This window comes from Dermacentor silvarum, chromosome 7 (genome assembly GCF_013339745.2).
Source record: "Dermacentor silvarum isolate Dsil-2018 chromosome 7, BIME_Dsil_1.4, whole genome shotgun sequence".
NCBI classification, from domain to species: domain Eukaryota; kingdom Metazoa; phylum Arthropoda; class Arachnida; order Ixodida; family Ixodidae; genus Dermacentor; species Dermacentor silvarum.
This window is the reverse complement of record NC_051160.1, coordinates 109652193-109665609: the sequence shown is the minus strand read 5'-3', so window position 1 is coordinate 109665609 and position 13417 is coordinate 109652193. Positions and strand designations below refer to the sequence as shown.

Below are 13417 nucleotides of genomic sequence, written 5' to 3'. Positions count from 1 at the left end.
GGGCATATAAGGCAATCCTCCGAAGGGTCTGAGAGGCTCCCTTCGGAGAATTGAGGAAGCACTCAGTAGTGGACGTGCTCGAGACCCACTACCGTCTTTTTTTTTCAGTTGAGAGCAATGTGGTTCCCTTCTGCAGTGTAACTATTGTATTACACAGTTCATTTGAAGGAACGTAATTTACTCCGCTGAGTGTAGACGCAGCGCGCTACGCCGACGTACAGGCCTTCGCTGTGGTTAGCGTAGACCATGCAAGTCAAGTAGCGAACGCAATCTTAATTCGGACGACGTCCTCGGAGATCACAGAGCAGGCTGCAGTAGCGATGGCCTTATTGGATGACAAGAGGACATCAATCTACAGTGACTCTAGATCAGCCATTCGGGCATTTGCCAATGGAACCATATCCGAGCTGGCCCTAGGAATACTAGGAACCAATCAGATTAAGCCACACACATAGATCTGGTTTCCAGCCCACGTAGGACAGATCGAGGGTGCCCCGCCCAACCTCAATGAGCCGGCACACAACGCTGCGTGAGGGATTATCAACCGCGTAGCTACGAGTACCGGGCAGCGTGACGTTGGGGGTACTGACAATAGGGACTTTCCTTCCTCGTACAACGAAATTACTAAGCACTTTTACTTGGCTCGGGGGATCGACCCCTCCCACATTGTAAACTCAACAGACCTCAGGCTCACTAAGGCTTCTACAGATGGGGGCATACTCAAACCCCCTACTTCTTCACAATATGTACCCCAAAATTCCGACAACAAATGCACGTGCACTATGCAATGACTTAGCGAACTTACCTCACATTCTCTGGCGGTGTCCCGCGTTACGCGGCGATGAAAGCAACACTTCACGTTGGGACGCGGTTCTACAGAGCCCCAACCTCGAAGAACAGTTATGGGCTGTCCAACGGGCCCGCGACGCAGCGGAGAGGCTCGGCCTCTCTGTCCCCACGTGGGAGCGGCCCGCTGCGCGCTAGCGCGCGCCTCAAAGGACCTTAATAAAGTTTTTCATCCATCCATCCATCTGAGAGGCTCTTCATGAATGTTTAGGAGGATATGAGAATCATGGATAACGTAGTATTAGTGCTGTTCTTAAATAATGTCGCAGCTTCGCCTGAAGATGCAAGCATCGATTGCAATAGCGAATTAGTGCACAACTATACAAACTATGAATAGTAGTTTTATCGGCCGTATAAACTTGTAAACATTCGCTTACTAACTAAATAAAAAAGCACAGTGTCACAATTCCACAGGTAAACATGAACACACCTCCCTCGAAGAGCGCGGAAATTCGCTGTCGAAACTCTGGAGTGAGGAGGCGCGGCAGCGAGCGAAGTGAACATCGTGCTGTCTCTCCCTTTAACGCGAACTAAACGTCAAAAGCACAGTGAATATGAAGCTACAGGCACTAGTTGCACTTTGTCCACACCGCAGATTGCTTTGAAGGTGTGGACCGCGTGGACGCGCACTGTTTCCACGTCGCTGATCGCTTTGAAGATGCCCGCGCGAGTGCCCACTTGTTCCTCCTCGCAGATCGCTTTCAAGATAGAGCGCCCACGCGGCCACGCCGTAAGCAGCCGCCACTGGAATAAGATGCCACACTCCCTCGCCCCCCCCCCCCCCCCCCGTGACTGGCACGTGACAAAAGCCCGCCTTTCTACCTCGCGCACGCGAGATTGAGCCGCGATCGTTGGCTGACCCTCCCAAGCTTTCTTTTTCTGAATCGAAAAGTTTTTTTTTTCTTTTCAGTATGAAAAGATGAGCAGTTTAATAGGTCTTGCCTCCTGCAGTCAACACCATGAGTTGCAGACATCATCGGTCATGAAGCAGCATAACATCCGTTCGAAGAGCCTTCACTACTAAAAAAAGGTCACAAGAAAAAAATCCGGCCGATCCCATGGCCTGTGGCAACCGATGTTATGCGAAGCAGTGTGCGGGGAGCCTACCAAGTTAACGAAATGACCATGAGAGCGCCAAGACGTAGGCGGCTTTTTCATGACCTACATGATCGTGTCAACACGCATGTCATGACAATCATGTCATGAGTCCTCAGGAGTCCCTTTAGCAACCCCTAGGAGATCTTAAGGTGAAAGCCTTAGCCATGCTCATGACTATGGCTTCTACCACCATCTTTTAGTGTTTGCTTCACTTAGTACCCGTTACAGCTCAGGCCGACCTCTCTGCCTTTCTGTAAATAAATTTCTCTCTCTCTCTCTCACTTAGTACCCACGTGCGAACCCATTTCAGTGTTCTTGAGGGTTAAATTTTCTTCGCTTGGCGTCGTATTCAGACGAATACATAACCCAACCTGCACCACCTACACAGAATACACCCCACGAGGTTCATTCACGAGGCCCCACCGCGCGCCCGCACAACATCGCGGAACAGCACAGCGCCGGAGAAAGACGATCCGTTCAAGGTGGATACACACGCGAGGGCAAAATCCCGCCTGCTCTGCGGGCCAAACAGGCACGTCATCACTTGAATCTGGCAAAGCTGAGTTAGGTCGCATTCCCACAGCCGGAACTCAGTTTGTGGAATCCACGTGCTTACTCTCGACTCCAACGCTTATTAGCAGCTGCACTTTGCATATCGGCGTGCTCTATATTCCATAGCGCTGTGAATCCCTCAACGAGAGCCAAAAAAGTGACGGTTGCCTCGTCACTTAGCGTTTTCTGGTGCACCTCACTCATGTTGAGGTCACGCAGGCTGCGCGGTCTGAGTAAATAGAAATGCGCGCGCAAGCATGACTCGCCTTTCTCGCGGCACCACAGCAAAAGCACGTGTTTTCATTGCTGCGCAACCACAACACACGCGGCTTCAAGCCGACAACACGCCATCGTAGCCACGCCAATCCGTCCAATGTTGACAGATATGACGCTGACTACGCTAAATTGACGTCAGACGACCGCCAAACAGACGGATGGAAATACCGACGAGCATTTTCAATCCGGACCTCGAGCGGAGGAGCCTGGACTAGGCGAGGGCGGCACGTTTTGATGACGCGCGCGTCACGTGATACGCCATCCGCTGCAAAAATTCCTCCTCCGTCCGGTCGTGTGAATAGACGAGAAAACGATCGCCTGAAGGCGCTGCTGCGCTAAAATCCCTTGATCTTGAAAGTAGCGACACTCTCCTCCGTGCGCGCGCTTTCCTCCTCAATTATCCTCGCCCGCCGGCTGCGTGCGCTGCGCACGGCACGCTATTGCGCCTGGGCTCCCGCGGACAGGCCGCAGAATTCGATGGAGGCGCATTATTTTGGACCAGTTTCGCGCCCCAGTGGCGTAGAACATTTTGAAAAATGATGATAACAGCATGGAGAATCCTGAAGGCAACGTTTATGAGGAGGTTGGTTTCATCTTAAAGCCGTATGAATGACACACACTGATGTAAAAGGAGCTTTGAGGCGAGTTCTATACTCCAGTTATTTTTTCTGCCACATGATGCGCTGCTTTACTTTGTGCATCTGATCTAGTATTGCTTGTGGCAGATCGCTCTATGTTTGGCAGTTTTTTCTTGTATGTGCGCCCATGTGCACCGCAGGTTTTATATTCAGTGTGCCTTCTTATAATGAATTACTGGCGAGAGCATCGTCCGTCCATGTGTTTGTCTCAATGTCAAAGTAGCTTTTGCGCTGTGGTTTCTGCATTGAATAGGACGGTTGCGCAATTTGAGTGCGATGAAGCGGTGCCGGCAGCCACTCATCACCCACAATAACAGAATCTGAGGAAAGGTATTTACAGATTACAAATCTTGCCGGCGGCTCTGTCTGTTGTCCCGCGTCCCACACTCACACAGCGCATGCGCGTCCCCTCCCCCTCTCTCTCCTCTCCTACGCTCCCCCTTTCTCTCCTCTAGGAATCCTGTACGGAGGTGCTTTAGGCGTCGGTGTCAATGAAGCTTAAAAAATACTCGGTATACTTATGGGAGAAGGCATTCTATATTTTTAGGCAAAAGAAACGCCTCTGGAAAAGGTATTTTGATAGCTCACACCAACATACCGTTAAATTATGTAGTAGGATAGTTAAAATTGTGATTTTTATTAGACATCAGAAAAACATTTATCACACAAAAAACAAAAAGAATGGTCAGTAAGATGCTTTATTTTCGTGCACGCGCAAAAAACGTTATTTGACAAGATACAGATAACATAGAGGAGTATCATATAATACTCAGAATGAGAAACAATGCTAGTGTACAAATATGCCATGCAGTACGGATGGCAGCTGAGAAAAAGACATGCTCAAGAAAACACAACAGTAGTAACATTACGCCATGGCACAAACCTGCACCGTTTAATACATGATAAAGCAGTATCAGTGCGGCCGAAAGTTGACGGGCAATTGGTTCTTGCGCTAAGAGCTTGTCCTTTCCAAAAAACGGCTCTGTTGCGATCAAAACGACACTCCAGGTGTAAGAGATAGCACGTTTTCTTTTGAGCCAAGCCACTATTTGCAAAGAATATGCCATGCGCGGATGCTCAGGAGATTCGTTTCATCGGCTAAAAGACTCGAATGCGAGTCTTGTAAAATCTACTGTAATTCACCTCAATCCACACTAATCAACCTTCACGCACTTTATTCGACCTTAACCCCCTCTAACCCTCCTTAATACACCTTGATAAACCTTAATCCACTTCAATGCACCCTAATCATCCTTAATCCACCCTAATCCTCCTTAATACACTTAATACACTTTAATACACTTTAATCGACCTTAATCCATCTTAATCTTCCTTCATACATGTTAATCGACGTTAATCCACCCTAATCCTCCTTATTATATTTTTATCCACCCTAAACCACCCTAATCCAGCTTAATCCTCCTTAATCAACCCTAGCCCTCCTTATTTAATTTTAATCCACCTTAATCAACTTTAAACACCTTAATACAATCGTTAATCAGTCATGAATTTACTTTGCTAATCATTAATAATTTATTATACACGGCTGGACATGATTTGACTCGCTTCTGGCCTTCATTACGTCACGTTACTTTCTGTACCTCAAACGCTCACTTTGAAACATATCCAACTAAGGGTACAGTGTACTAGAAGGGGGCAGTGGGCTTACTCAGCCGCTCCTCTGACGCAGTCGGCGTCGCATCCAAGAGGTGGCGCCACTGGCAACTTCAATGGAAGCTTTGCTTGCAGAAGCTTTGATTTCCCTTGCGTTTCTGACGGTTTCAGTTCGAAGCAGTTCACACTCTTATTTGTTTTTAATTCTGACATACTTGAGAGTCTTTACATATCTTTAGCAAGCACTATATTTGTTTAGGCCACATGATATTTGCCATAATAGTACCTTGTGGAAAAGGAAGACGGCAACTCTTGGTCAATTTGCTACCTATCCTAACTCTTATACCTTTTATGCAAAGAGGTCGTCGCTGACGGATTTTGCTTATGTGGAAGGGGCCTTCGAATTTTCCGAATTATCGGGCAATCGTAAAAAAAATTTAAAGAAAATTTTGAATGAAAGGGACGGTGACCAAATATACGGTTTCATGCCGTGTCGACGAAATGTAAAATTTTGTCAGACAGAAAACAGTGCGCACATACTACCCAGCTGGGTTAAAATAAAAAATAAAAAAAAACATCAGGCATGCTAACCAGGTTTGTACCCTTGCTTAGCCACAATGAATTTGTATATAAGCCTTAAATATTTTATTGTTCCACTTTAGTTGTTCCATGCTTTACAGTAGCCTTCTGCGTTTATTATTAACCATCATTACGCTGGCACACATTTATTAAATCAAATCAGGTTGATTTTTTCCATAAAGAAATGGAGGGAGGCCTGAACAAAAAGTGAAAACTAGTTCACTTGACAATTAGGCTCAGGCCTATGCTTATGTACAGCTATATAAGGGTAAGCAAAATGAAGATAACAGGGCTGTTGCTGACACAAAGCTTTTATTTGCAAGTACAGCAAGCCATTGTTTCATGCATTTCAACTCATAAGCAACGGTTCAACTTCAGCTGCTTGGCCCTCTGCCGCTTTCCTGCCTTGTCACAGTTAATTCCTTTCACATAAAAATGCAGACGTGTGACAATGTAAAAACGAATTATTTTAGCTGTGAGGCTAAGAGCGTGCACATTGCAGCCAACTTCGAGGGGAAGCTTACTCTTAACAACTGCCAGCATGTCCATAACGCTGTCAGAGTGTGGCTCACTCTGACAGAAGCATTCTGTGAAAAGATCCTCTAGCTTTTTCACGAAGCCATACAGCTGACTGAAGGGATAAAGGAGGCCTCCTCGGTCACATGAAGTTTGTTAGCCGGGCATGAAAACTTTCGCCTGGTGGCGTCATAGTGAGCAGCTTTATGCATTCTTGGCATTTTGTGCTGGAATTGACAATACACTCCCGCGCAACATAGCCCGCAATGTGGTAAGTGAGCCTCGAGTCGCTTCTGGCCACGTGCTGGTTATGGTCGTTCGAAACCCGCAGGCCTTTGCAATGCTGCGGTACCACGTTTTGTGTGGCCTCTGTGGCATAGCGCTAGCAGCAGTTTGACTGCACTCATTTCGGTCACATGACGCTTCGAGATAGTCAACTTCCAGTAAGGAGGCCAGTGTACCTTCCTCGCAGTTTCCTTCGCTAACTGACCTAACTAGACCATAAAAAGAAAAACAATTTACGGTGATCAGGAACTGCGTTCGAGTTGAGCAAAAAACGTGGCTCGAAATGGAGCTCGCATACTGCGCTCGTGTCGTCCAGGGGCTTGTCAGCTCTTTGGAGTTTTTTTCCCACTCTTTCCGCCTATTTTTATCCTTCGAGACGCCAAACAAGGACAACTTCGGCCCATCCTTCACGTAAACATAGCCTGTTTGGCACCCAGGCGCGTAACAGTGATTTTGTCGATGCCGCGGCATGGCTCAGTTACTGCAAGGCATACTAATCTCTTGCAGGCTATGTGCGAAAAAAACACTGAATGAAAAGAAAGAAAACCTACGCGACGACGTCCACAAAAAAAAAGACAACGCAGCTCAGCAACTCCAACGAATATGATCGGGCACTGGGCAGCTGCGCCGTCGCACCCACGTTCCATGGATGGATGGATGGATGGATGGATGGATGGATGAGGCTGAACCCTTTAAACCGGGCGGTGGCATACGCCACCTAGCCATGACTATTAACCTATTTTGTACTTTGTGGTGGGTGAAATTTCACCCCTGCCTTGATTTTATCCACCAATCAGATAACCTCTGTTTGGTTATTTCTACCCGCTTAATGTCTATTTTGCCTTCACTGTCCCTAAACCCCAATGCTTTGAAAAAATCAGCCCCGTTGCCTTGCACTGTAGGGTTAAGCCCTTTACAGAAAAGTATGAGGTGTTCAGCCGTTTCCTCTTCTTCTCCACACGCACAGCACAACGTGTTTATACCTTGGTACTTGACTCGGTACATCTTAGTCCGCAATACTCCCGTCCTGGCTTCAAACAACAACATTGAAACTGACGCCGGCGCCGCCGCTCGGGCTATCGGAGAAGCTCATATCTGCGACATTCGTGGAGCCGCCGCATCGCATAGTCTCCGCCGGAGAGTAAGCCCACTGCCCCCTTCTAGTACACTGTACTAAGGGTCTCGCCTTAAAATGGGGACTAGCTGGCGCTCATCACCTGCAATACCACGGGTATACTTGCCAGTATTTATTTTCTTTGGGGGGGGTGGGGGGCTGCATTCATTGTATTTAAGTGACTGACACACACATCGAAGTAAGCTGTAAATAGCTCCTCTACAAGCTGCTATTTCGATTTTCAGTAAAACAGGCAACGGATCCTAACAACCACGAAAAGTGCGATCGAGAGGCTGTATCTTCGGGTATATTTGTTCAGTGGAAAGCAGAATCTATAGTGCTGCATTTCCGATTGAATAAGAGTTGACGACGTGCGAGGTGATGGAGTCCCAGCAGAATATTCAGCATTCTGAGGAGAACCCCATTTTTATGCAACGTACAAATTGCCGCAGCAAAAACGCTAATCAGCAGGCCGGAAGAATTGAAAAAATGCAGCATTAGGGGATGCTTTGATACGTGCAATAAGAAAGGCGCCTTACCTCGCAAACAACACTGTTCCTTGTCGGAACAAAGTTCTCCCGGCCAATGTTGTGCAGCCACTGCTTCTTGGCAAGTCATCACGCTTTCTTTGCGGTATCGTAAAAACTGCATAGCCATCATCACGCTTCTTGCTGCAGTTATATGCGCAGCAGTACGGCATAGCCCAGCACACAGTGCACGAAACAGCGTGCAATGTTAGCGTGCGACGTTCTCTATACGCCGAGCCAGCCGAGCTGAGGCGCAAAATGGCGCGAACGAAAAAGCAAAACACAAGCAAAACGCAAGCTCCGCTCGTTTCCAAGGGCAACGGCAGGGAGACCAATCATCGTGCAGGAAAACGGGCGCAAGACCGTCTGCCGCGGAGGGGACTCGCGAGGGGCGAGGAGGTCGCGCGCTGGCGGCAGAGTACAAAGAGTGGCGGTACTTTCCTACATCAAGGGACTTTATGCTGCGCTAGGGTGCCTCGATGCCAGCGCCGCCGTTCAGGGTGGTGCCAACCTTTGACCGCCCCCGCGCCGCCGCTTTCTCGCTGCGACGCCATATTGTGTCACAGCGAGCCGTTGCGATTGCTTGGTGCCGGTGCTGAGTTCGAGGCACAGTGCGCGCGGATGCTTCGCGGACGCTTCTACTTGCTAGACAGTGTTCAGCCGCATGACTGACAAGCTATCAAGTGCATCGTGTCGACATGACGGGCTGTTGTGTTCCCAAGTGCGCCGGATCGACGCGTAAAGGACTGCGTTGTTTTCGCTTCCCCCGGGACCCAGAGCGACGGAAGAGATGGGAAGCCCAAGTAAAGCGCGATCACTGGAAGGCAATGGATAACTCCTGCATTTGCGAGGTAAGTGTCAAGAATGTTTAGACTACCGCACCGTGTTTTTCATTTAAATAAGAAAGTATTCTCTGATCCTCGCTCACGAACTAAGTAAGCACTGCACCGATGCTGTCTGAGTAGCGTATGGTTTGCGAGCGCGCGTCGCATAGGCTTTTTTCGTTTTGATGGGCGCCGTCTGTACCCTTATTTTAAGGACTGACGAAGATGCTTAGCCGCGAAATAGTCTTACATTAGCTACGAATCGTCACGTAAGCCACCTATTTTCCTTTTTCACGGGAAGCACACATCGTGTGTGTCTCTTGTTTCTTTTTTTTCTTTTTTCGGTACTGGTTATTTGGGACTAAAGAACGCAGTGCTTCGTCTGGGGAGAGCGGCTGTTTTGTACGTGGTAAGCGAAACATTGTGATTTTCTCTGATTTCTCAGGAGATATCTTGCGGACCTCAGGGTGTTACGTTACATAGCTGATTTTTTAGACTTCTACATATTTGTAGCGTGGTGATCGTAAGCCGATGGTCATTCGTGCTCATTCCCGATCGTAGTGGGTACTGTGACGGTCTTTAAATGCCTGTGCACGGTATGCCCAGGTGTAGTAGAGTTAAGGGGCATCATGGGACCAAAATGTTTCGGCGCTTTCTGGCATGGTGTCTGTTGTAGCCTGTGCATTTCTTCGAAACGTGTGAAGCGAGGTAATACAGCATTGCTTCTGCTAAAATTTATTTTTAAGCACTGTAATGGGTTCTCTGTATTTACAAGGCAACTTTTCATATCAATAATCACTTTTGTTGTTTTACCTGTACTTAGAAACACTTTGAAGAGGACCAGTACGAGGGAAATCGACAGGATGGGCGCCGTCTGTTAAAGTCAACAGCCCTACATCATCATGGACTATATTTTCGAAGTGAAAAACATTGCTAATCTGTATTTGACTGTCTTAGTTTCATTTACGGTTTTTGTACGTGATATGTATGCAGTGTTGTTTATTTTTTCAATGTAGTTATCAGTGTTCTAATGGTTATTTATGAAATGTTCTGTACTCGCCATCGATGTGTTTGGATGCGACGTATTCGATGGTAGCTGATGTATGTATTCTGGCTGGATATCTGGCTGGATATCTTCATTAATATTACCCGCGGTTGCGTTTTCTTGTTTGCATTCTTGTTTTCGATTTATATTGTGTGTAATAAGGTTGATGTACTCATTTGAACCCCCCCCCCCATGTAATGAATAAATAAAAAAACTCTCTCTATCCCGAATTGTGTGTCGAGCCTACCTTGCGAATTAATTTTTTATCTCGTCTTTCAACATAACCTTCAGGTGCCACACAGTACATATAATTTTTCATGTACATATCTCTTTCATGATTGATTGTACTAGACATTATAAGTAAATGTATTTTGTGCATCGTTTGATTTATTGTGTGTACTACGCAAGATTGACACAGACAAGTTACGTTACATTTTTCTCTACAGCACTAACTAAACCTTATTTTCACATCGCAGTTATTTTTACACCAGCTTAATCCTGTCAGCACACAGTTTTGTGGGCAAAAAAAGCAAAAATTGCGCGTAGATATCGTCAAATAATTGCAACGAACGCGAAGAGCACGCGCAACGCAAGGGAAACTAACCGCCGTGCGCGAGTGGCTGGCTACGGTAAAGGAGGCGTGACGTGTAAACCAAAATACAACAGCGAAAAAGAAAAACTTCCACGCACAGGGGGTCGCAAACCTTATATACCAAGCATCGAAGCGCAAAAAAATAGTGCGTATTTTAAACATACACACGGCATATTAAATGTGATTGAATTAGGCAACTTGGGGCATGTTCCCGGCGCCATACATTTACGTCTTCGACCTTCGACGAGTTAACGGCTATTGGTTATAAAGATATGCAGATGGGACACCGATAAAAAAATCCTCATCAAGGCAAAGCACTTGGAAGCGCGCCGCGAGTAACACTTTATGAACGCAAGCGTAGCTCAGTCTCAGCTCGTGTGACACAATATGGCGGCGCCAGCGGGGTTGTCTCCACCCTGGACGGCGGCGCTGGGCATCGAGGCACCCTATGCTGCGCCTCCTGACAGCGCCCCCAATGTGGAAATTTCAAGCAGCGCGGTCGCTCCGCGCTGCAGTCTCCGCTTTGTTTACATTGCTTCGCCCGCGCTTTCCTTCGCTGCTCGTGTTCACGGCGCTCCGTTTTCGACGGCGGCAGATCGCCTGCTTGCTGAACAGCGATGCAAAGACTGCAGTGCGGTTTCAAGACGGTTGCCGACGCCAACAGTTTTTTTTTTTTCGTGGCGGCAACCTCAAGAAAGGGGAGCGTCTGCTTCCACACGTGTGTGGTGTTGAAAAATTGTGGGCGGTGATGTGACAGTGAAAGCCAAGTGCGTGTCGGAGGTGTCCAACAAGATTGTATACGACATCGAGTTAGAGGTACACACCGAGTTCAGTCATTTAGTCACTTTTATTTCTCTATGGTGCAGTCACAAAGCGGTCATGCATGCTTGCAGAGATGTGCAGAGACGGTGACGATTGCGGTTGGTTTCGTTGGTCGCTGGGCGCGCACACACGGCTGCTCTCAATTTGGCTCCCAGGGAGTGGCATCAGCACTGTCGGAACAGAAAGAACACATGCATTAGGCATCAATAAGTCAATAAAATTAATTAACGATGTAAGTACTACATATGTGCATAATGCCTTATATCATGTTGTATAAATATGTTATGTATATCATGCCTTATTCAATGCTAGAGTGATGGCAACTCATTGTATTATTGAACAAGGTATCTTTTCACTGGTCACGAGAAATCACTCGTACAAACTGCTCCGCGAAATGAACCCAGGTCACGGTAACCAGCGATTACCTTGGGACCAGCAGCACGAGCGCAAGAATTAGCTATACATGCCTCATCAAAGCAAATCTAGTTTCTCGTCGGGCGAATGCCCCGCCGCAGCAAAAGTAAGCTCACACCGATGGCCGGCTACTACACGAAACGAAGATTGTTGGCGAGAAGAGTGAAGCAGGAAGAATGTGCAAGGTGGCAATTACTTTAAAACATGCTCTGATATTGTGAACCCAGAAAGCATGGCCAAGCAACAAACATAACGCGCGCGTCTCGGGCAGCTGCTTTGCGATCTGCCGCTTATAATTACCGACGCATGCGATGACCGCAGCTTGCATTAAATACGGATTGCCACCACACAAAAGACAAGTAACGTGCGGCCCCATTTGTTGCTTGTACAACTAGGAATTTGCAGCGTTTGGAAAAAGGATATAATTATCTTGAGCCAGTCTTTGCCGATCGCGAGTGAACGAACAGTACAATCAATTCAATTCGTAGGTTTTACGTGCCAAAAGCACAATATCATTATGAGGCACGCTGTAATGGAGGGTCTCAGGAATAAATTTGACCAACGGGGTTCTTTAACGTGCACAAAAATCAAAGTACATGGCAAGAACTGTATTCTTGCATTTCGCCCCCATCGAAATGCGGCCGCCGTGGCCGGGAAGAAGCTCGCGTCGTCGAGCTTAGCGCTACACGTATGCATTTACTGCTAAGCTAACACGGCGGTTTTCACTGCACGATTCAACTACGCGACACGTCTAAACAAACGGCCATGCGCTAAATACAGGCACATTAATTGCGTTTTTATCGAGCGGCCGTGATATTGCACGCGAATGCGAAAGTACGTGACTTACTTGACTCGGCGCACTGCAGTTATCCACGCTTGTCGTCTGTCCTCCTCGTACCACCTCTCCGGAATTCTGTAGAACTTCATGGGCGGCTTTCGACTTTTCGAGGCTCTTGTGGCAATCAACAACACAGCAGTATTGCGTGCCACCTTTCCTGGTTGATGAGGTCGCGCTCGCCGTCACGAAAACAACGCACGCGGTCGCTCGCGCCGTAGAGAACACGGGCGCGCGCTGGCCCGGCGGCGACCTTCGACACTTCCATCCTTCCGCCAGGGGAGTGGGCGGCGCTGGTGCCGCGCGGGCAAACTTTAGGGTGCCTCGTCTATGCACCTTCAGCGGGCAGGCCCGGGCAGGCGGCGGGCGCCCCAAGGCCACCCAAGTAGAGTGTACTAGACATTGACAATGGTCGAGTGGGCCGAACGGCGCTCTGCCGCTGAGGCGCCGCGTGTGGAAAAATAGTGCGAGGGCGCTGCGAGCGAGCTGGATTGGGGCGGAGACGCGCTCCGCGGCATATTCAACGTACTTTCGCTGCGGGCGCCGAGGCCGATTGCGCATAGTACGCTCTTAAAATAGTGATTTATTTCAACTGCAAATTTATGTTTACACCGTTTTGCCAAACATGTATATTTGAGGCATAGATTGTACAACGCGACGTCTTCAATTTTGCTGTCGTTGTCAAGCGCGTCGTTTGCTAGCGAGCGCGCATTCGCTACGCGGACGCTGGCGGGCGCCCAGTTTTGTAGCGTTAGCTACACTGGCCTAGCCAAGCCCGTTTCGCGCGGCACATCAAGAGCCGTGCTGCGCATGCGCAAGGATCAGTGATGTCACACGGCT

The 13417-nt window shown here is 48.0% G+C and overlaps 1 long non-coding RNA gene across 1 annotated transcript; it reads right to left on the bottom strand.

The window, feature by feature from the left end:
- Positions 1-11334: 11334 nt before the first annotated feature.
- LOC125946921 (uncharacterized) lies at positions 11335-12903 on the bottom strand. The gene is made up of 2 exons (XR_007467994.1): positions 12590-12903; positions 11335-11498 (listed from the first exon to the last, which is right to left on the bottom strand). It is a non-coding gene; the product is annotated as an uncharacterized LOC125946921 (long non-coding RNA).
- Between the last annotated feature and the right edge of the window lie 514 nt (positions 12904-13417).